Source organism: Solanum tuberosum, unplaced genomic scaffold, assembly GCF_000226075.1.
Source record: "Solanum tuberosum cultivar DM 1-3 516 R44 unplaced genomic scaffold, SolTub_3.0 scf00056, whole genome shotgun sequence".
NCBI classification, from domain to species: Eukaryota; Viridiplantae; Streptophyta; class Magnoliopsida; order Solanales; family Solanaceae; genus Solanum; species Solanum tuberosum.
In genome coordinates, this window is record NW_006238986.1 from 1,473,349 (window position 1) to 1,495,714 (window position 22,366).

At 38.2% G+C, this 22,366-nt stretch overlaps 1 long non-coding RNA gene across 1 annotated transcript; it reads left to right on the forward strand.

The window, feature by feature from the left end:
- LOC102606176 (uncharacterized) lies at positions 1 to 3,086 on the forward strand. Its single transcript, XR_367114.2, has 3 exons — positions 1 to 128; positions 205 to 287; positions 2,773 to 3,086. It is a non-coding gene; the product is annotated as an uncharacterized lncRNA (long non-coding RNA).
- The last annotated feature ends 19,280 nt before the right edge of the window (positions 3,087 to 22,366 follow it).

Sequence of the window (22,366 nt, forward strand, 5' to 3'; positions counted from 1 at the left end):
CTTTCTCTCTTCCTTGTCTACTCCTGCATCTCAAGAAGCTAACACTACCATGGTTGTCCGTTTCTTTTTGTTGTGGGTGATTGAAATCTACCTTCGTTATCTCCTATATTCTTTCTCAGCTTACATAAGTAATTAGCTATCTCCCTTTACATTCTTCTTTCCGTCAAATTCTATAAATATTTGACCTTCTTTTGCATTTTGTAGAGGTATCTTCCGGTGGATGCAGTGGATTCCAAGATGATTTTGACAGAGGTACCAAGTCTTGAGTGCTTTGGAAGAAATTCTTTGTAAGCTCCTTCTCCTTCGTTTCTTCATTTTGTTTTGTTGGTTTCCCCTCTCTGATATATTTTGTTTTTTTTGGTAAATGAATCACATTTGAAGATATCCCAGATTCTCTCGATCTCTTTATGAAAAACTTGCTTTTCCATTCCAATAATTTATATTGCTAATCTTGAATTTAAGGAATTTAATAATAGTGTTTCTTAATTGATTTTTGAACTTTTATTTATATTGGACTCTATATAATGATTGGAACTAATGAATTTTTGATTCCAAATCTAAGATGAAATAAACTTTGACATAACAATGTAGCCTAGATGCAAAAGAGTCTTAAGACTTTAGATGTGTCCATGATGCCTCATAATGTATCTTGTTTATATTTTGGAACATACATGATATGGTATTGGTTATTCCTATGTCGATTTTAATATATTGAAATATTATTTATAACTCCAATTAATAATATTTATTTGTGCTTATTTGCGTCAATTGTAGATGCAGGTATATGACATTCTATATTTGGCCTTAGTGTTTAACAATGTCCAAAGAATCGTTTAGCCAAACAAGGTTTACTTGGTGCTATAGATAAAGTGATTTGTCTACTTATTATTATTGGAGTGTTTTATAGATTTATACTAGATATCAAGATTTAATCTATAATATGTGTAAAATTCCTATAATCTGTGAAATAAATAGAAAGTGAAATCTATAAAATGATTGGGAATACCACTAATACAACTAAAATTATGAAAGAAAGAACAATCTAGATCACTTGTTCTTCTTTTTTCTCTCCTTTGAAACTGCTATGTATGGCCTTTGATTGCAAATCTGTTTATACGAGTTTCAATAGCTGAGGATTATGTGGATCGATTCCTTTATATAGTAGCAAATTAAGTCATGTCGAACCTTAATTTATTTTTCCATAAGGTTTCATACTCATTTTCCAAATATCCAACCTGTACAATTTAAAACCCCTTTTTGATTATGACAAACAAAGCAAGTATAACTATGCAAGTGTATCCATCTACTCACCCCATTCACTATATTGCTTATTGGAGAAACCGTTTTTGACCTACTTAGTTCTTTAGTAAATCGAAACAAATATATCTGCTGCTATTTGTGTGACATAATTCAGACGTCTAACATAAGTAAGGTTGACTTGTTTTTTAGTTATTTTACAGATGGGTATGGTATCTACCGATTCAATCAAATAAATCTATAAAAATGAAAATTATTTCTGGAATGATCATTCAGATCTTACTTTTGTACTTGTCAAGTTTTTAGTGTGTGGATCTTAAAGAAATATACTTAACAAAGGTATTTTCATATTTGTGAAGCTTAATTTGTAGTGAACTACAATGTGATCTTTAGTATTAAACAAGTGTACTACCAAGAATTCTAAGTTCATAGATTTATTTATTTTAGCTTAGAATTTGTGTTATGTATAAATATATATATATGTGGTACCTTTTAATTAGTTTTAATTTTTGTAATTCCTTTTTTTAGTTTTTCCAGCAAAATTTGCTTGATCAGTTTCGCACCTGAATGATCGTGTAAGAGTGTGTAACTATAATGGTTCACTTGTCGTCGAACAAGGATAACTTAAATTTTCACCCGAACATAAAAACATAGTTTCATGTTGCTTTTATATTGTGGTGAAAATTTAGGCCATCCTTGTTCAATAGCAAGTGAACCATTATGGTTACACATTCTTACACGATTTAGCAGGCGTGAAACTGATCGAACCACAAAATGGGGGACATCTTGATTTTCCGGGTAATCAATACTTCATTGTTCAAATATTTGGAACAAGCAGTTGTGAGAAGATCAAGTTCTATAGTGAAATTGGCAAAGGAGGAAAAAGAGCACGGACTTACGTGGAAGCAACCATTCCAGTAAAGTTGTTTCGAACAACTGAGATAAATAAATGAAGAAAAGGACTAAAACATTTGTTGCATCAGAGTATGAAAAGGTCACATACATTTTGCTGCATCAGTTGGATCTGATGCAACAATTGTTTTACTCTCTTTTCTTTACTGAATTTATATCAGTTGTTTGAAGCAGCTCAACCGGGGTAGTTTCTTCCACATAGGTCGTTGCTCTTTTTATTACTTTGCCTAGTTGGCCCAGATTCATCGACCCCATGACTTACTTCTGCCTTTCTATCCTGTTGGCGAGAAAAATAGGTTTGCTCAGATTTGTACAAAGATGACAACACAAGATTTTTTTATCAGTTATATTTTTATGTCAACTTTACGGTAGGTTTTTTCACACACTTATACTAAGTTCTTGTACATAAAAATTACTAACACATTTTTCTTTGACAATAATGTTGTGGAATGATCAAAATGTACTGAAACATGAAAGAACATAATCACCTGTTGTCAATTCATCCATATTAATTGCTTGTGCTTGGCTGATTTTTTTTTTGTTTTCCAGTTTGTGTATTGTTTCTTCTATCGTTTAATATCGACCTGTTTTATACCTATGCAGGAAGTACCATAATATTGGCAAAAATATTTACCAAAAGGAAAAAGCTCGGAAGGTGGATTATTTTTCTCCGAAGAGCGGATAAAAGAATGTGGTCTATCTATTATCATAGCAGATCAGGTTTTGATGTTTTGACATGTGGATGGGAGAAAGTTCTGGACGCTTATGGCATGAATGCGGGAAATGGTTGTATTTTTCAACTTGTCCATCACCGGGGACATACATTTGGTGTATGAAAAATCTAAAATGCTAGAAGTACGATGCCGAAAGAACTAGTTGTATGCCAGTTTCTCATTAATGATTTTTTTAAATTGTTGCCTTGTTGAGTTGTATGCTTTTTACTATCAATAGCTGATATTAGGATCAAGAGCTTACCATATTTAGACTAAAACACAATATTTAGATTCTTCTGAACGATAAGTGTTAGGATCAAGAATGTACTATCATGCCAAAGAGCTAAATTTGATAGCAAGGGCATAACTTTATTTCTTAACTAACCCCACCTAGAAAGCGCTACGTTCGACTTTATCACAGGCCACCCGTATGGCATGATGTTCACATTATCTAACACTCCCCTCCCTACACCTTCCTTATGAAACACGTTGTTCTTGAAAATCACAAGAAACTGACTCAATGCCTAAAAAGGCTAAAATAAGCTCGGAACCTCTTAAAAGTCAACCAAGACCTCACCTAGGCCTAGAATCATCCCCCCAAATCTAACGAAACTCTCAGAATTCCGATCCGACCATCCGAACCCCGAATTTTGACCAAAGTAAACCCCAAGGTTAAATTTTCATAATTTCATAACTTAGGATTTCAAATCTTCAAAAAGACTCGGAAACTAAAATTGAAAACTCCCAAAACTTAGATTCCACATTTAGGAATTGATGGAATCGACGAAATCCTATTTCGACACTCGAAACTCCAAAAGACCCCAAAAACCACTACCTTAAAAACTTAGCCTTTAAAACCCACAATATTACCAAATTCTCAATTTTTAACTCAAATTTAAAAACTAACTTTTCAAACTCAATCACAAAAGACTCGGGGTCGATATCAAGAGGGAAAAATAGTAAATTTATGAAATTTTGCAAAATGATTGACCGAGTCATTATAATTATATTGACAGTTAAAGCACATGACATAAAAATGTTTTTTAAAACATTATTAATTATGACCAGTTTTATGTGTGCTTGAATGCATACCTAACATAAAGATATATACATGTTGTGAAGCAGTGTTCAAATATCTTTTTTATAAACATATCTTTACTTTTATGCATATGACTTTAAACACGAGACAACTTACTTGAAATCATACATAACCTGAAAATACTCAAAAATAGATTTCATAACTTCATAAATAATCTTGACACATGCTTGGAAAATCATAATCATATAATAAAACATGTCATTGATATAATCTTTTCTAAAAACTCTAACTTTTGCATAAAAATCATAGCTCGAAGAAGATTGGGTAAAATCCTAGATTTAACCATAATTCATTACATAATCAAAATAATTTAGGCACGAGAGCAAAAGGAATACTCTCATTGAAGCCTAACATACCTTAGTAATGAATCATAAAGAAAAATCTTGGAAGATGAACTCTAGCCTTGTTTTTCTTGAAGTTCTTGAGTGTAGGAATTTAGGAGTGCATAAGAGGGTTTTGATTATGAAAAACTGATTTTCTACATGTTTAGGGCCATTTAGAGTACTCCTAGAATGTTTTTAGGAAAAAAATACACTTCAAATATTTTGTAAGAGCTCGAAGTCGGTATTTTATTCCAGTTGACAATGAGGTTCGTATTCACTGTGAGTCTCGGAGCTTTTATCATGTTAGAGTGAATCTCGTAAATCAGTCATAACTTTTTACTCTAAACTTGGATTGATGCAAACTTTACGGCATTGGAAAGAAGACTCATAGACCTTTAATTTGATAGGTTATGGGTCGCTAAATCTTTACGTTCTATGAGATATGTCGTTCCAAGTTGACCCGTATATGTATTCATGTGAAAACTTAGCCAATAAAAATGCATTGAACTTGGCGTGGTGTTAGAGATCCCTTATGACCTTAAATCACTTCCCGATACCCTTGATACACTTGGTAAAAGACCTTAAAACACATGAGCAAGTAGGACATCACTCGGTTCTAGCTCATATACTTACGACGAATGATTCGAATGCTATGAGTAGAGTTGTGAGGTGTTACATGAGTTCTTACATTTGTTTTCTATAAATGTTATAAAAAAATCATAATGCACGTAAGTAGTGCAATTTTTATGTCACACCCCGAGCCTACACCCTGGGCGGGACTGGCACTTAAGTACCATTGTTGGCCCCAAGCAAACCCTTGGCCTGACTTACTTATTCAGCGGAAGACTTAAACACAAGAAATAGTCTCAAAAGGATAACTCATGTAATGTCTTAAAGAAAAATGAAACATAGCCAAAATGACAACTCAAGTCTTAAACGTATACAACTAAAAACGGAAAGACTAGAACTATTGTTACTCGTCTATGAAGCCTCTAAAACAAAGAGGTATATCAGGACAAGACCCTCGATCATCCTAACAACTAAAATACTAAAAACAAAGTAAGAGGAGTTCTCCGGAAGAAAAAGAGGCCCACCAATTGACTCTGAGTGCTCAATTGGATCAACGAGGCGCTGGATGCTGATCCTGGATACCTGTGTCTGTATCATAAAACGATACAGGCCAAATGACATTAGTACATTGAATGTACGAGTATGCGAGAGGAATACTAAAACATACGTAAGCTTGGAACGAATATGAAAGGAACACTTACCTTGGCTTTACTCACTCATGCATAACTTAACTCAAATGCAAAGTAAAACAACAATAATGGTGCAGTTATACAAAGCATTTAAAATAGTAGTAGCAACTCAATTTGTTAAAGAAATCCAATAGCAACTCACTTTACATATATAATAATATAATACTGTGGGAGTTTCTCTAATCGACAACCATCAGTATGAGCCTAAGTGATGATACAACGTCTTGTCCACGCTGCCAGAACTGTCCTATACTTTGCCGTCATATAGAACCCTTAACTAAGTGGATCCACTAGTCTATGCTAAAAATACTAAGGAATCATCTAAAAAGTATGATCCTTTTCTACCCATGATGGCAACATGTTTTATGGAGACTTGAGTTATTATGAACCCGCGTCCCCATATCGGTGCTCAATACTACTCTTAAAAATATACTTAGCTCATATGTTTTTGAAACAAAACTCTTTCTTTGGTTTGAGATAATTACTCAAAACTTAGCGTAAAAGCTCTCTTGGAAATTAGTGTTTCCTTTATTGCTCAAATGTGAAAGCATTTTTAACTCTTGGGAATACTTAGTTCCCGTATAATCTTTGAAGAAATGAACTTTTCTCTTACTCTTTACTCAACTCATCAAAGTTTAAGTCTTGAAACCAAAGTTAAAACGTTTGTCAAAGACTTTTGGAAAACTTTATGAACTTCTCTTAACTTGACTCTTACTTCTCTTGACTTGACTCTTAACTTTCCTTGAATTGACTTATGGATTCAAGGATTGTAATTTGTGATGGAAAGATCTCATGATGTTTAGTAGTGTTTTTAGATAGTTAAACATGAAAAAAATCAAGAAATCACTGATTGAAAGCAAGTTCGTGACGCGGAGATGCATTTAATTATTTGGTCGCAAAATAATTTTTGAGGTAGAACGGTCCGTGACCGCTCCGCGATGCGAGGAAGAATTTTCCTATTCTGAGGAATAGGTCCGTGACGCGGACCTGGTACCCAGATTCACCCGACTTTTTCCTTCTTCATTTTCCAGCCCCAATTCGCCTAAACTCGGTTCTTATTCCCAAATTCTCTTTAGATTCAGATAGTAAATGTACCTAAGAACCTAACTCAAAACAACTCTATAATTTGACGCAATTGTCTCAGGAACTCCTCAATCTCAGCCCAATTTAAGAACGAAACAAATTCAAGAACACATATCAAGAACATCAAACTTTTTAACCTTTTTAGAAAGAGTTCACACTGAAATAACATGGTTGGCACGTGGGTGAACGAACCCAACGTTATGAAATTCTCACATACCTTATAGGGCTCTCCCCTTGACGAAATCCACGACCTTAGCTTCAAGAATTTACGATTCCTTGCCTTCTCTTCTCCTTTCTCCTTTTATTTTCTTTTCTCTCAAAACCCTAACTCAAATCTCAAAAGCGTAAACTGACCAACTTTAGTTTAGACCCCAACTAATTACCAAAAAAATGAAATTAAGTCATTGGGTATGGAAAATACCAAAATACCCTTCCAAAATCCGTATTGGACTTTTCTTATTCAAACAACCTAACTTCCAATGGGAATATCTCACTCATATGAACTCGGAATCATGCGAACTTGGCGGTCTTGGAAAGATAATTCCAAGATCTTTCCTATGGTATCTGTAAACACACCTAAATCATCCCGAGCTAGGGGTTATGGTCGTTTGAAGTTGACTAGAACTCAGACTTAACTAAGAATTTACGATTCCTTGCCTTCTCTTCTCCTTTCTCCTTTTATTTTCTTTTCTCTCAAAACCCTAACTCAAATCTCAAAAGCGTAAACTGACCAACTTTAGTTTAGACCCCAACTAATTACCAAAAAATGAAATTAAGTCATTGGGTATGGAAAATACCAAAATACCCTTCCAAAATCCGTATTGGACTTTTCTTATTCAAACAACCTAACTTCCAATGGGAATATCTCACTCATATGAACTCGGAATCATGCGAACTTGGCGGTCTTGGAAAGATAATTCCAAGATCTTTCCTATGGTATCTGTAAACACACCTAAATCATCCCGAGCTAGGGGTTATGGTCGTTTGAAGTTGACTAGAACTCAGACTTAACTTAAACAAATTTTTAGATTTTTCATTCTTTCCAAAAATGACTATTCCAATTTTAACTTCTTTCTAGTTCTTTCAAATAGTGAGATGTTACAATGTCTCCACCTTGGGAACATTCATCCTCGAATGAGATTACTCTTACTAAGCTTAAGGTGTAACATCTAACACTCAACTCAAACACCCAACAATCAAATCTAACAGATCAACTATATAAATTAAAGAGTACTAAGAAGAGAATTAGTACCTTGGTCTGGAATTTCTCCGAGCTCAAAGAGATGTGGATATCTCTTCTTCATATCCTCCTCAGCTTCCTAAGTAGCTTCCTCAACAAACTGATTCCTCTAAAGTACTTTGACTGATGCTACTTCCTTGGTCCTCAACTTGCGGACTTGGCGATCTAGAATCTGAACCGGGATCTCCTCATAGGACAAGCTATCCTTGATACCAATATCTTCAGTTAGCCATGGTATGATAAGTGAAGGATCTCCCATGCACTTTTTCAACATGAAGACGTGAAAGACCGGATGAACCGCTGCTAACTCTTGTGGTAGCTCTAAATCATAAGCTACATTGCCAATCCTCTTGGATATTCTGTAAGGGCCAATATACCGGGGACTAAGTTTCCCCTTCTTGCCAAATCTCAAAACACCCTTCATGGGTGAAATTTTGAAGTATACCCAATCATCTTCTTCAAACTTTAACTCCTTTCTCCTAACATCAGTGTAGGACATCTGACGACTCTGCAGTGTTTTTAACCTCTCTTAAATGACTTTCACTTTCTCCATAGCTTGATGAATAAGTCTGGTCCTATCAACCCATCATCACCAACTTCAAACCATCCAATAAGAGATCTGCATCTTCTCCCATAAAGAGCTTCATAAGGAGCCATTTGGATGCTAGAGTGGTAACTATTGCTGTAAGCAAATTCAATAATGGGTAGATGATCATCCCAATTACCTTTGAAATCAATCACACAATCCCTCAACATATCCTCTAAGGTCTGAATAGTGCGCTCTGCTTGACCATCTATCTAAGAATGAAAAGTAGTACTTAAGTTCACCTTTGAACCCAAGCCTTTCTAAAAAGATTTCCAGAACTGTGCAGTAATTTGCGCACCTCTGTCTGAAATAATCGAAATTGGAACCCCATGAAGTTTAACTACCTCTTGAATATACAACTTAGCATAATGTTCTGCCGAATGGGTAGTCTTTACCGACAGAAAGTGGGCTGATTTCGTCATTCTATCAACAATCACCCAAATAGAATCATGCTGCCTGCGAGACCTTAGCAAACCTGTGATTATGGGTGTACAAGTCAAACCGTAAAGTCAAACCAAACCGACGAACCAAATCAAACCGAAAAAAAAACCAATTTGTGGTTTGGTTTGGTTGGTTTGGCGGTTGAAATAAAAACCGACCACTCTTGGTTTGGTTTGGTATTAAAAGAAAAAAAGTCAAACCGAACCCAAACCAAACCGACTTAATATATATATATATATAATTTTATTTTATTTATAGATAAAAAATATTATTTATAATCTACTTTGTTAATATATTTGTAAAATTTGTAAATATTTTATTTTGTATTAAGATCCGAAGTTACAATTATATTGTTATAGTTTTTCAAATTCAATGTTAACAATTTACTTTGTAAATATTTAGTTTTGTATTCAGTTTGACTGTATCCTTTAATCTTATTAATTTAACATAATGAACATTGATATTTCAAAAAAAATATATCTTGTACTTATGTGAATTTTACCGTCTTTACGAAAATTTCAATTTATTTAACATTTGTTAAGTTTATCTTATCACACAGGTAAGTGAAAATATATTTGATCTCCTTTTCAAACATCGTATAGTTGGAAAAAACTGAAAAAAAAAAAACCAAAAGAAACGACTAAAACCGAAACCGAAAAAACTGACTTTGCGTGGTTTGATTTGGTTTTTAGATTTAATAAACCGACATAATTGGTTTAGGTTTTTTTTAATGAAAAAGCAAACCAAACCGACCTATGTACACCTCTTCCTGTGATGAAGTTCATATTGATCATCTCCCACTTCCATTCCGGAAGTTCTATATTCTGAGCCATACCACCGGGCCTTTGATGCCCTACTTTTACTTGTTGGCAATTTGGGCAGTTAGCAACAAACTCCGCAATGCCCTTCTTCTTACCACTCTACCAATAAACCTCCCTCAAATCGCGATACATCTTTGTGGGACCTGGTTGGATAGAATATCTGTAGCTATGATCTTCCTCCATGATCCTTTCTTAGAGATCATGCACCCTTGGTACACACAACCTACCTTGGTACCTCAAAACACCATCTCCCTCTTGTTCAAAAGCCATTACTTTTTGCTTATGAACAATTGCCAACACTAAGGATGATTCAACCTTCCTCCTTCTGTGGAATCCATTATTGACTCCTAATTGTGCAATTCTATGCACATCTCTCGCTAGCTCTTTCTTATCTTCCTCAAAATGGGAGGTACTACCCATAGAAAACCTGCTCAAGGCATGAGCAACAACATTAGCCTTACCTGGGTGATTAAAGAATACTTATGTCATAATCCTTGAGTAATTCTAACCACCTCCTTTGTCTGAGATTAAGCTCTTTCTGAGTAAACACATACTGAAGACTCTTGTGATTGGTGAACACATATACATGAACACCATAAAGATAATGGCGCCATATTTTCAAAGAAAACACTACGACATCCAAATCTAGATCATGGGTTGGGTAGTTCTTCTCATGAACTTTCAACTGTCTGGAGGCATAAGCTATAACCTTGCCATTCTGCATTAACACACAACCCAAACCAACTCTGGACGCATCACAATACACGACGAAACCTTGAGTTCCTTCTAGTAAGGTCAACACTGGGAAGTAGTCAAACTTTTTTTCAATTCCTGAAAGCTTTTCTCACAAGCTTCAGACTATTGAAACTTCACTATTTTCTGAGTCAACTTGGTCAAAGGGGATGAAATAGATGAGAAACCCTCAACGAACCTTCTATAGTAGCCAACCAAACCCAAGAAACTCCTAATATCGGTTGAAGATGTGGGTCTAGGCCAATTCTGCACTGCCTCTATTTTCTGAGTATCAACTTTAATTCCCTCTCCAGACACAATGTGGCCTAAATATGTCACAAACTCAAGCTAAAACTCACACTTAGAGAACTTGGCATAGAATTCTCTATCCTTTGCAACTTTAATTCCCTCTCCAGACACAATGTGGCCTAAATATGTCACAAACTCAAGCTAAAACTCACACTTAGAGAACTTGGCATAGAATTCTCTATCCTTTGGAGTTTGGAGAACTATTTTGAGATGACTAGCATGATCTTCCTTATTCCTTGAATATATTAGTCTGCCATCAATGAATACGATAACAAACATATCTAAATAGTGTTTGAATTCTCTATTAATAAGGTCCATGAATGCTACAGACGCATTGGTCAAACCAAAGGACATAACTAGGAACTCATAATGACCATAACGGGTTCTGAATGCTTTTTTTGGAATGTCACATTCCCTTACTCTCAACTGATGGTAGCCTGATCCGAGGTCTATCTTAGAGAAACAAGTAGCACCTTGAAGTTGATCAAAGAGATCATCAGTTCTCGGAGGGGGATACTTATTTTTGATGGTAACCTTGTTCAGCTGGCGGTAGTCTATACACATTCTAAGGGAACCATCCTTCTTCCTCACAAATAAGACTGGAGCTCCCCAAGTGAGACACTTGGTCGAATGAAACCTTTATCTAGGAGATCTTTCAACTTCTCCTTCAACTCTTTTAAATCTGCTGTGCCATTCTGTATGGAGGAATAGATATAGGACGAGTATCTTAAAGAATGTCTATACCAAAGTCTATTTATCTCTCATGAGGGACTCCGGGAAGATCATCAGAAAAGACTTTTGGAAACTCTTTTACTACCGAAACTGACTGAATAAGAGGTATCTCAACACTAGAGTCATTGGCTTAGACTAAGTGATAGACACACCCCTTGGAAACTAACTTTCTTGCCTAAAGGTACGAAATGAAATGACCTTGAGGCACTCCTGAACTGCTACTCCACTCTATAACTGGCTCATTAGGAATTTGAAACCTAATAACTCGAGTTCTACAATCAATGGAGGCATAAACAGGCATGGAGCCAGTCCATACCTAGAATGACATCAAAATCTACCAAGTCTAACTCAACTAAATCAGCCATGGCGTTCTTGTAATTGATGGAAATGTCACAATCACGATATACTCGCTCAACTAGAATAAACTCCCCAACAGGTGTAGAAACACAAAAGGGTTTAGAAAGTTTCTCAGGAAGAACATCAAAATTATTTGCAACATAAGGAGTCACAAAAGATAAACTTGATTGTCGGTCTAGCAAAGAATTAACATCAAGAGTAAAGACTTTGATCATACCAGTGACAATTTCTGGAGAATTCTCTTGCTCTTGACGAATAGTGATCACATAAAGGCGGTTTGCTCCTCCGCCAGTACCAGAAGTAGTTCCTTTAGGTACAACCCTGTCTGGTGGAGCAACTGATGAAGATTGGGCTCTATTGCCCTGATTCCTATTACCTTGCCGGTTCTTGGGGTACTCTTTCATGAAGTGACCCTCTTGTCCACACTTGAAACAACCTGTGGAGCCATCGCGACATTTACCTGGGTGGGTCCTACCACACTTAGCACATGCAGGAGCCTAGTTACCTCCTTGTGCCACACTACCCTGATACTGTGCATGTCTAGCTCTGAAGTGTTGTTAATTCTGATTATTGTGCTCACCTTTGTTTCTGGGTGCAAGTGCACTAGTAGATGATGGAGTAGGTCCCTTTTGCTTTTTTTGGAAAGAAGACCGGTTCACATTATTTCTCTGCTGCCCGGACTCATTCCATGTCTTCGCTTTCTTGTTTCTAAACTCCTCCCTATCCCTCAACTTCTCTTTCTCAACCTGCTGCACATATACCATACACCTTTCTATATCTATGTCCCCAATTAGTATGGCTGCCTTGCCCTCTTTTCTTGACAAACGAGACAGCCCACCAACAAAAAAACTCATCCTACTTGTCATAGTCGCAACCATCTTTGGAGCATATCGGGAAAGCTGGGTAAACTTCAAGCTGTACTCATGAACACTTAGTGAATCTTGCTTAAGGGTGAGAAACTCTCGTACCTTGTCCTCTCTTAGTTCTTGGGGAAAGAAAAACCCCAAGAAGGCCTCCGCCAAACAAGCCCAACTCGCAGGTAGTGCTCCCCAAGCTCTACCCTTCTTCCACTGGTCAAACCAAGTCCTAGCAACATTCTTCATTTGATATGCAACTATTTCAACTCGCTCAGCATTGGCAACATGCATGACCTTAAATACCTTTTGCAATTTGATTTAACGTATCAGGACACTACTTCCAGTTCAAGTGCCAAAGATTGTTCAACAGTAATATAACCCAACTATTGAGTTGGGGTCGAGTCCCAATGGAGTGGTTCGTAATTGAGAATCAATCAGCTCAAGTCAATCATAGCTAAAAACATTTACGAAGAAAAAGATGATGTAATTAATAGAAAACCGCTGCAAATCAGTGAATAAGCTAGACTTTAGTGGGGGTAAACTTTCTCTCAAACAATTTACCCCGAATCAAATTGGTTTCTCTCGAACATCAATAAGCCACAATGAAGCACAAACTTCGCTTTAGTCCATTCACTCTCTCGAGCTGAGTGTGTGGAAAAGGGTTTAGGGTTCACGTATCTTGAGCTGAACCCATGACAACCCAATACCCACAGACCCATCGATTCAGTAATTTTGGTTTTACAACCTCTCTCTCGAGCAAGCCAAAAACATGAAGTTAAGATTGTATTTGCAACTACAACCCATTAAATTCAACCACAATTACTGAATGAAATCACTTTTAAACAACAAATAAACTATCAGATAGCAATACCCAACAGTTAATTCAACCCATAATCACATAATCTGTATCACCCCGACTTTTCTAAATGTCTAAATTAATTCGTACATTCGTTGAAAGACAAAGAGGGTGAGTAATAAATTAAGAATGATGTGGTATGTCATATTTTAAGTGTTCAAGGGTTGTATCTCAAAGTTTTTTAAGTAAGGTAAGTCACAAAATAAAAGTGGGCGAAAGTTATCGTAAGTTCCTTTTTAAAGATTTCTCTGAAAGTTGGGTCAAATGTTTCGGAAGTTTTCTCCCAATCTATTCAATTTATGGGGCCCATGACAAATTAAATCGAAGGTCTACGAGTCTAGTTTCCAATGCATCAAACGGTTTGTTCATATGACTTCAGAATAGAGAGATATTCACGTTTTTGCGAGACTGCATAAGAAGGCACGTGAGGTGGGTCCCCTAAGTCGGTGGAAGCTTATAAGATAGCATCTTCTTCATTTTTCTTCATTCCAAATTGTGAGAAACCCACAAAAATTAGAGAAATACTCCTCAAATTATCCTTGTGTGTTCATGATCTCTTCTTGCCTTTTATAAAAAGTTGCCCTATGTCGCTCGTCGTTTTGGTATAATTTTCACAGTGAATTGAGCGGTGTAGCTCCGTGGAGGTTATGGCAGCATGGTTTTTTCCCCCTAGTGAAGTGATTGTATTCAAGTGTTTTGGTCATTTAAAGAAATGTAAGAATCACCTTTTATCAGTTTACGAATACCTTAGGTCTTGGATTGTAGTTTACGATAGGAATCCGTATCGATTGTCGAATAGTCATTGTAATTTTTATCCTTAATTACTGATTGATTTTACCTTTTTCTTTAGTGTTGTAGTGGTGTGGACAGAGGTATTTTCAGCATAAATTATAAAGGAAAAGGTATGTTAAGGCTACTCCCTTCGTTCGGCATGTTTCCTTAGAGCTTGGGAGTGATATAATAGAGTAGTTAATGTTAGTTATGTTGTAGATGTAATTATGAGTGGTTATAAACCCTCATTTTAGGGACTCATAATCTGTTCAGAACAACCCTAAGTTAGGAACGACTTGGACATTACTCATATATATTGTTTATAGCTAAATTACTCGCCTTCAGCCTATTTAATTGTTTGTTGTCCCCCTTGGGGATATTGTGGTTAGCTGTTGAGCTATAAACTGCGTATGGGGGCTATGATGTTATCTAATAGGACTATGTTATTGCCAAAGAGGGATATGTGTTGCCCACGGGGCTATATTGATGCCAAAGAGTGTTATGTGTTGCCTACGAGGCTGTTTTGATGCCAAAGAAGGCTATGTATTGCCTACAGGGCTATGTGATACAAAAGAGGGCTACGTACAGCCTACAAAGCTATGATGTTGCCTAAGAGGTATATGCGCTGCCTATGGGGCTATATCGTTGGCAAAAAGGGCTATGTGACTTCTTACAAAGACAAGGGGCTACCGATAAGGTTATGTAGATTGATTTGGCACCTTCTGGGCTTATGGGGGCCTAAGTATGTGGTATGTTGTTTGTACCTACCGGGCTTATGGGGGCTTGGTTAGGTTGATGTTTGATCATTATTGTATTTTATTAGATTCAGTAGTGGGTTGGCATGCTTATCTAAATTTGATTTCCTTACCTGATTGCTTTTGGTATATTATGATACTTGCTCATTTAGTCTACAACCTTTCATACTCTGTACATTATTTTGTACTGATGCCCCATTGCTTGGGGACGCTGCATTTATACATGCAGGTCCTGAAAGACGACCAAGTAGACCTCCTCAGTAGCAGGATTGAGTTCTATCCGGTTGGCTAGCCCCTTTCCTCCGGAGCTGCCAGAGTTTGGAGGTTTGTTAGCTTTTGTTGTGGATATTTTTATATGTGGGTTGGGCCCCTGTCCCGCCAATCTTTACTACTCTTTGAGGCTTGCAGATTAGTGTGTGGGGGTGCAGAGCTAGGTTATGGCCATGCGAGCCTAGTTTTGTTGGATTGCTGAAGCTTGTGAGCTGTTTGATGTATTGTCTTGATATATACCTACTTCCAATTTTTGTATAGATATCATGGTGGCCTCGACGTCCCAGTCAGGACTTCTGTGCTAGTTGGCTATTTCTTTATATGAACTCTTGGGAGTAGCTGTTTCTTTTATATATATGTTGACAGGGGACTTACCGACCGAGGGCTTAGTTTTAAGCCGGGATATACTAGTTTGTTTTCTTGATTGCGTGTGTTTGCCATGCACTAGTAGGAAATGGTTCAGTAGGGTCGGCTCGAGCTTGAGTTTTGGCATTAGGAGCTAGTTGCCCCCCTTGAGTTTGGGGCGTGACATAATCACACCCAAAGAATTGGGGCTTTAGCTAGACATAGTAAAAAGATAGAAAACGATACCGAAATGTGTTTCCATCAAATGGGTATGATTAGTATTGTCTTTACAAATGTCTAAGATGAAGAATTTTCAACACCCACTTTGAATTTCTTAGAAATGGAAATCTTCAAAGCTAAGGAAAAATGTCTCCAAAAACCAGTTCTTATATCTAAAACTGAATAATAAATTTGATATTCTAAAAATTGCATACTAAATTAAAAATTCAAACAAGTATTTATAGTTGTCAAAAAGTGTGTTGCGAAGGACCAGTCGGCGCTATAAGTCTGGATCGCCGATCCACTCGACGATTATCCCTTTGGTCATTTATATCGCCGTTTTGCTTTTGCCTTCAGCATCCTTGAGGTCCTATAACTTTGGGTGATAAGACACTGCATCGCGGAATTGTTAGGCAACTCGCCAACTGCTTCGTTCTATCACCGACTTGATTTTCTCCTTCAAGGCTTGGCACACTGGAACATTAGGTGAGACCAAGGCATTCAGTGACTCGCCCAATGGTTTAGTCGATCCTCAGGCCTTTTTTTCTTCGTTCTTTCAGCTGCCTTATTCCTTTTTTCTCAATAGTGCCTGTGCTTTGTCCCTCAATCCAAATATCTGAAATTCAAGGATTTACATCAGTTATTGAGACAAAATATGCATTCGAGGACACTAAATCTATTAAAATAAAGCCCTAAATGAGTCCAAATCGTGTACTCATCAACACGCTCAACTTAAACTTTTGCTTGTCCTCAAGTAAAACGCAAGTTCTGCAATTCAAAAAGGATATCTCAAACAGTGCTACACAAGACTCAATCATGAATGCAGATAAGAAGACTCAACTTACTCATGCAAGGATCAATTGTGTACTCAAAGATTCAAGTTGTGACTCACCATTACCAAATAATCTCATGCTCACATTACTTGCTTCAAATGCAAGTTCAAGTTCAACAAAGGTGATCAAATTCCCTCACAAAAAGAATGTTTCCATATTCACACACAATGATTCAATGATCTAGAGTTCCGAAATCAAATGCAATGCTCACACTCACAAAGATGAACACAATGTATGATTTCACCCATAGGTTTTCCCGTATTTTCCAACCAACATTTGTTTAAGCCCACTCAAGATAAAAAAAGGTCTTTTCAAGGCTTGCAACGGGGTTGAGTGCAAATGTATGGTCATTTAGGCTCAATGGCTATAGTCCTCATGAGATGTGGTGTGAACAACACTTCCTTTCCTTTTCTTCATCATTTTTCATTCGTCCTCACTAGACATCCCATTATTCACTTTCCATGGATTGTTGGAAATCCCATTTCTTTTGTGAACATCACAACTTTATTTCACAACTTTTTCACTCTTTTCTTTTTCATTCTTTTCTTCTTTTTCTTTTTTTTTTATATGGAGGGGTTCCATTTTTCTCAAAACATGGGTAAAAGGGGACTTTCTTGCACTCCTTGATTTACCTTCTCTTTTCACCACACCCCCAACTTAGGCCTTTGGCCTAAGTTGGCTATTCAAACAAACCACAAATCATGAGGATTATGGGTAATGGATCAAAAGGTCACAATGTTATCAAGTTTCTTCTAAGAAAAGGTTAAGGCTCAAAGGGTGTTCAAAAGGGGTTCACACACTCACAAGGTAGGCTACAAAAGGGATATAATGTCAAATTGTTTGACACTCTTTAAAGTTGCCTTAGATCATATCAAGAGATTGCATCACTTAGTCAGCCGGACCAACGAGGAAAATTCTAGGTGTCATCACACATGGCTCACGGTAAGCTCATCACAAGGCATTGACACCAATGACAAACAAGACTCCACACTTTCGCTAGTGTGCAATGTTCATCACAAGAGACTCAATTCGATACTTGGCTAGTCACAACGAGATGCAAATAATTCACATATTGGCTATACAACTTCATTTGGCCTCATCGTAGCCGCACATTCATTTTTGTTTGATTATGAGCACTATTCAAGTCAACGATATTGATCAAAACCGATACCCAAATTTGCAAAAGAACAACCGTATTCAACACAAACAAGAGGTGGCAATTTTTTTCCGGAAGGGTCAAAAATCATTTGCAATTATTAACACGTAGCTACAAGCTCAAACCTTCCACAAAAAGCAATGTAAAACACAAATTCAGCTCAAAACCAAAATATATAAACAAAACATCAATATTCACAAAAAGTCACACAAAAGGTGGGCCTTACCACACCACAAATAAAAGCATTTGTCCTCAAATGCAAACAAAATTATCCAAAAGTGAAAATAAAAGTAAGATAGAGAGGAAGGTAAAGAAGGTATCCTGTCTACACAGTCGCTCCATTTATCTGGGCATCAGTGCCCAGTGCATCAGTCTAGACTCGGGCCTCAGTGCCCGCAGTCACTTCGGAGGGACCAGCTCCACTAGAGGTTGCCATGGATGCATCTGTCTGCGATGTCTGGATCACTGATTGCACAATCATCTCCTCAAGATCTGACAAGTCTCTGTAAATGCTCTCTCCTGTATCTCTATCTGCTCCTCGTCAGTCACAACATCTGACTCATCAATTGCTGCATCATCCCTGTGTGCTTCCCTAGTGGTAGTCGAAGGAATCACTGAAGTAGAAGAAGCGTCTATATCATCAACAGCCTCTAGTAATGAAGTGAAGTCAGTAGACTTCAGATAGTCTACGTCCTTCCTTAAGTCTACTACCTCGACTTTCAAAGCCGTAACCTCGGATGCCTCCCCCTGCCTGCTCTCACAAGCTTCAATTCTCTTGGTGAGAGTGTTAATAGAAGTTTGAAGGGGGGTCAACGCAGCTAAAATGGCAGCCTCAATCATTAAGGGGACATCTCTCTCATGTCTGGTAGCCCTCACGTCAGCTGAATAGGCTAGATGCCCCATCTTCAGGATCATCGCCTGAGTAATCTTGGTCTACGGGGAGGAAGAGGATGTGCCTAGAGCATGTGAAGAAGAGGTAGAGGCAGAAGTACCTGAAGCCCCGGAGACCGAAGTAGGCAAATGTGCCTCTACATGTATCGAGTCAACATCCACTTCACGGGATGTGTCCACCGAAGCTGCCCTCCTCCTGTCAGCCTCCTCTCTAGTATATTCAGCCTTAATGCGTCGAATGTCAATGGAGGAAGATGGGGTAATCTCAAAATATCTAGCATCATCTCAGGGTACCCCGACACGTTGGCATAACTCAATGATTAGGACCGGGAATGGCAAGGAGGTCTACCTCTCATTGGCCCTCATGGCTATCTCCTGCTCAATAAGAAATCCCAGGTCGATGCTCCTCCGATATATGATAGCTCCAAGGCATGTTGCCTTAGGATGGCACATAATAGACTCGTTCTGGGATGGCATTATGGTGCTGCTGATGAAGCCAAACAAAAAATGAGCAGCAATACTTAAATCCCTTTTCTCAATAGGATCTCCTGCCTCAATCCACCTCGGGGTGGTATGGAAATCAGAAGTACCAGCCACCACTTCAAATCATCTAAAGATTGAGCAACAAGCAATCCATCATAAGGGTGCATAGAATACAGAGCTCTACCCAGTACAATGTTTATGTACTCACTATTGCACCCAACTTCCTTTCCCCGTACCATGACAGATTTCACCGGTCTGAACTCAGTCTCCGTTTTCTTGCTTTTCGGGACCAATTCACCATAGGCATAAGAACTCCCGGACCCATGAAGGAATGTAAGAGCCTCGAGGCCTGGTAAACTGATCAAACCTATGGTATTGGAAGGTGTCCCTCACATCTGAGTACTTGCCTTCCAGGCCCTCTGTTGATAACAACTTCTCCTCGAGGATGGTTTGCAAACCATCGCCTTTCAATCTGTTGAGAAGCCTAGGTGGAGGGATGACCGGCGACATAGGAGGTGCTGGAGGTTGCATTGAGTCTGTGGGTGTGGCAGCTGGAGGGACTCTGGCTGAGTCAGGTTGAGATCTAGCTCGGAGCTTATTTCGCCGGGACTGCAGAGGCTGGTCGTCGTTAGGCTCAGATAAAGCAGCCTGAGAACCAGTAGTCATCCTATCGGATACGGGACTCTTGCCCTTGCCTTTATCACCTGGAGGAGGCTCTTGTCTGCCTTTCTTTGGAGGATTTAATCCCCCTTCATTTATAGTGATACCCCGTACTCTTTTCCGGGGTGGCATGTCTATATTTGTTCGTACTATATCTACAAAACATCGAAAAAAGTCAGAAACATTTCAATCAACTTCATAAAAATACAGTTGCAGACACACTCGCCTATCCAGTCTGTGAGTTGCCGAATCACTTTGGCGAGACAAATCGAGCTCGTCGAAAAGATTGGCTCTAAAGTTTTAGCAAGTCGGCGATGGCAAAGGCCTTTCGGCGAGCAAGGGCTACCCCGCCGAAAGTTATAGTGCAAAAAGGGCTCAGTGGTGTAGACTAAGGGCGATCAAGAGAATTTTCGGCGAGTCGCCGAGTGCCTTTGGTGACCTCAGGCTTCTCGCCAAAAGTTATAGAACACAACATCAAATAAATCATGAAATTAAAAGCGAGATGGGGACTGTCGGCGAACTGCCGAGTGGTTCGGCGGGCTCGACCTAGCTCGCCAAATGACCCAACATGCCTACTTTCAACCCAACTTCTCGAATTCAACCTCGCAACCCCACAACCCCTGAAAACAAAATCAAAGTATGCACTAGTCAAATTAAAGCAAGACCCATAACACCCATTGCCCCGGGATACTCAGACTTCTCCCAGTTTTGCCAAATTTGGCCAACTGACTACTTTTTCCCTTAAGAAGGATGTCACCTTCTCTATCATTGGGAAAATTACGTCGTTCGACACAAATACGGGCTACTCAAATTTCACCCAACTAACCCCAACGACATTCAAGCACAACCCCACAAAATTTAATTCATTTTAAGGCACAAAAATACGGGAGTTCAATATTTTAAACACTACAGGCAAGATTTTCGAATTAAAGCATGCAATCAAGCATTCTAATCCTATCAGAGAGGCCCAACACATTTCAACAAGATAATAATGTTGCACCCTTTTATGCCGCTAAAAACAAGATTGAAATGCTAGGCGACAAAGTAATCCAACTCTGAGCACAAATCAATGACTAAAATAAATAGAGATGCAAAAATATAGAAACTAAAGCGGGGGTGTGAGTTTGTGAAGGTCGAAAGTGAGGGGAAGTGAAAGAGTTTGAAAACTTAAACCTTTGGCCTTTTAAAAATCGTCCAGTTCTCGCCCATTCGGCGACATTACTCGAGGTCGCCGAACCACTCGAAGATTTACCGAGTGATTACTTACCTCGCCGAGTTTTACAAGACCTCTAGTAAATCTGGGGGCCCAAACAACGGTCTAGATCGTGATCGCCGACCTGGTCGGCGATTCGCCAATAATTTCCTGGGGTCGCCGAGTTTTACAGATTCTACTTTGAAATTGTCTTGAGTCTAACGACGGTCTAAATTGGGATCGCCGACCTCTTTGGCGATTCACCGACTGGATCTTTAGCTCGCCAATATGCACTTTTCAAACACTTTACACACTTTGTCCTACACAAAACACACCATTATTCTATACTTAAAAAGAAAGAAAATAAAACTTGGGTTGCCTCCCAAGCAACGCCTTAGTTAACGTTGTGGCACGATGCAAGTCCACCTTCAACCCTCATTCTTTGGGTTGGCCATAACATCACTAGGCAAACCCTCTTTAGACTGTGAGTAAACATATGACATCACTTGGTCTATTTAGGTGTCTTGCAGTTGAATAATCATGGAATGAGAGGTTATCATCTGATTAATCATTAGAACATTTTCTTTCAGTTCATGCAATACTCTATCTTATTCTTCGATTTTGTGTAGAATGAGTGAGAGAGCCTCTTGATTTTGTTCACTCTCCTGCTGCTTCATCTTTTGACACTCGTTATGAGGAAGGTACTTGTCCTTCTTGTTGGACCTTGCCTCTAACTCCATAACTTTCTTAGACAAGACATCCATCTGCGTCAACAATGTTGCCCATTCTCGGTCTTTCTCTATTTCCTTATTGGTTTTAACCATGCCATCAAGGAGTTGGGGTACTACTTCATAAGGTTGTTGTATCAAACAACCTGCAAAAAGTGCATCAACAACGCTTCTATTTTCGGGACCAAGACCTTTATAGAAGCATTCCAGTAGCAATTTATCTGGCATTCCATGAGTTGGGCACTGTTGCAGTATTGCTTTAAACCTTGGCCACACTCATGGATAGTCTCACCTCCCAGTTGCTTGAACATTAGGAGGTTATCCCTAAGATTCAACAATCTCAAGAGGGGATGGTTGATTTGGTAACCATGGTCACCATTCACACTCATTTTTCCTGTTTTAACACACAAACAAGCAAAACAAAACTAAAAATTAAGTAAGTAGAACTATAACTAACAAGAACAAAATTTAACTTAACTAAAAATT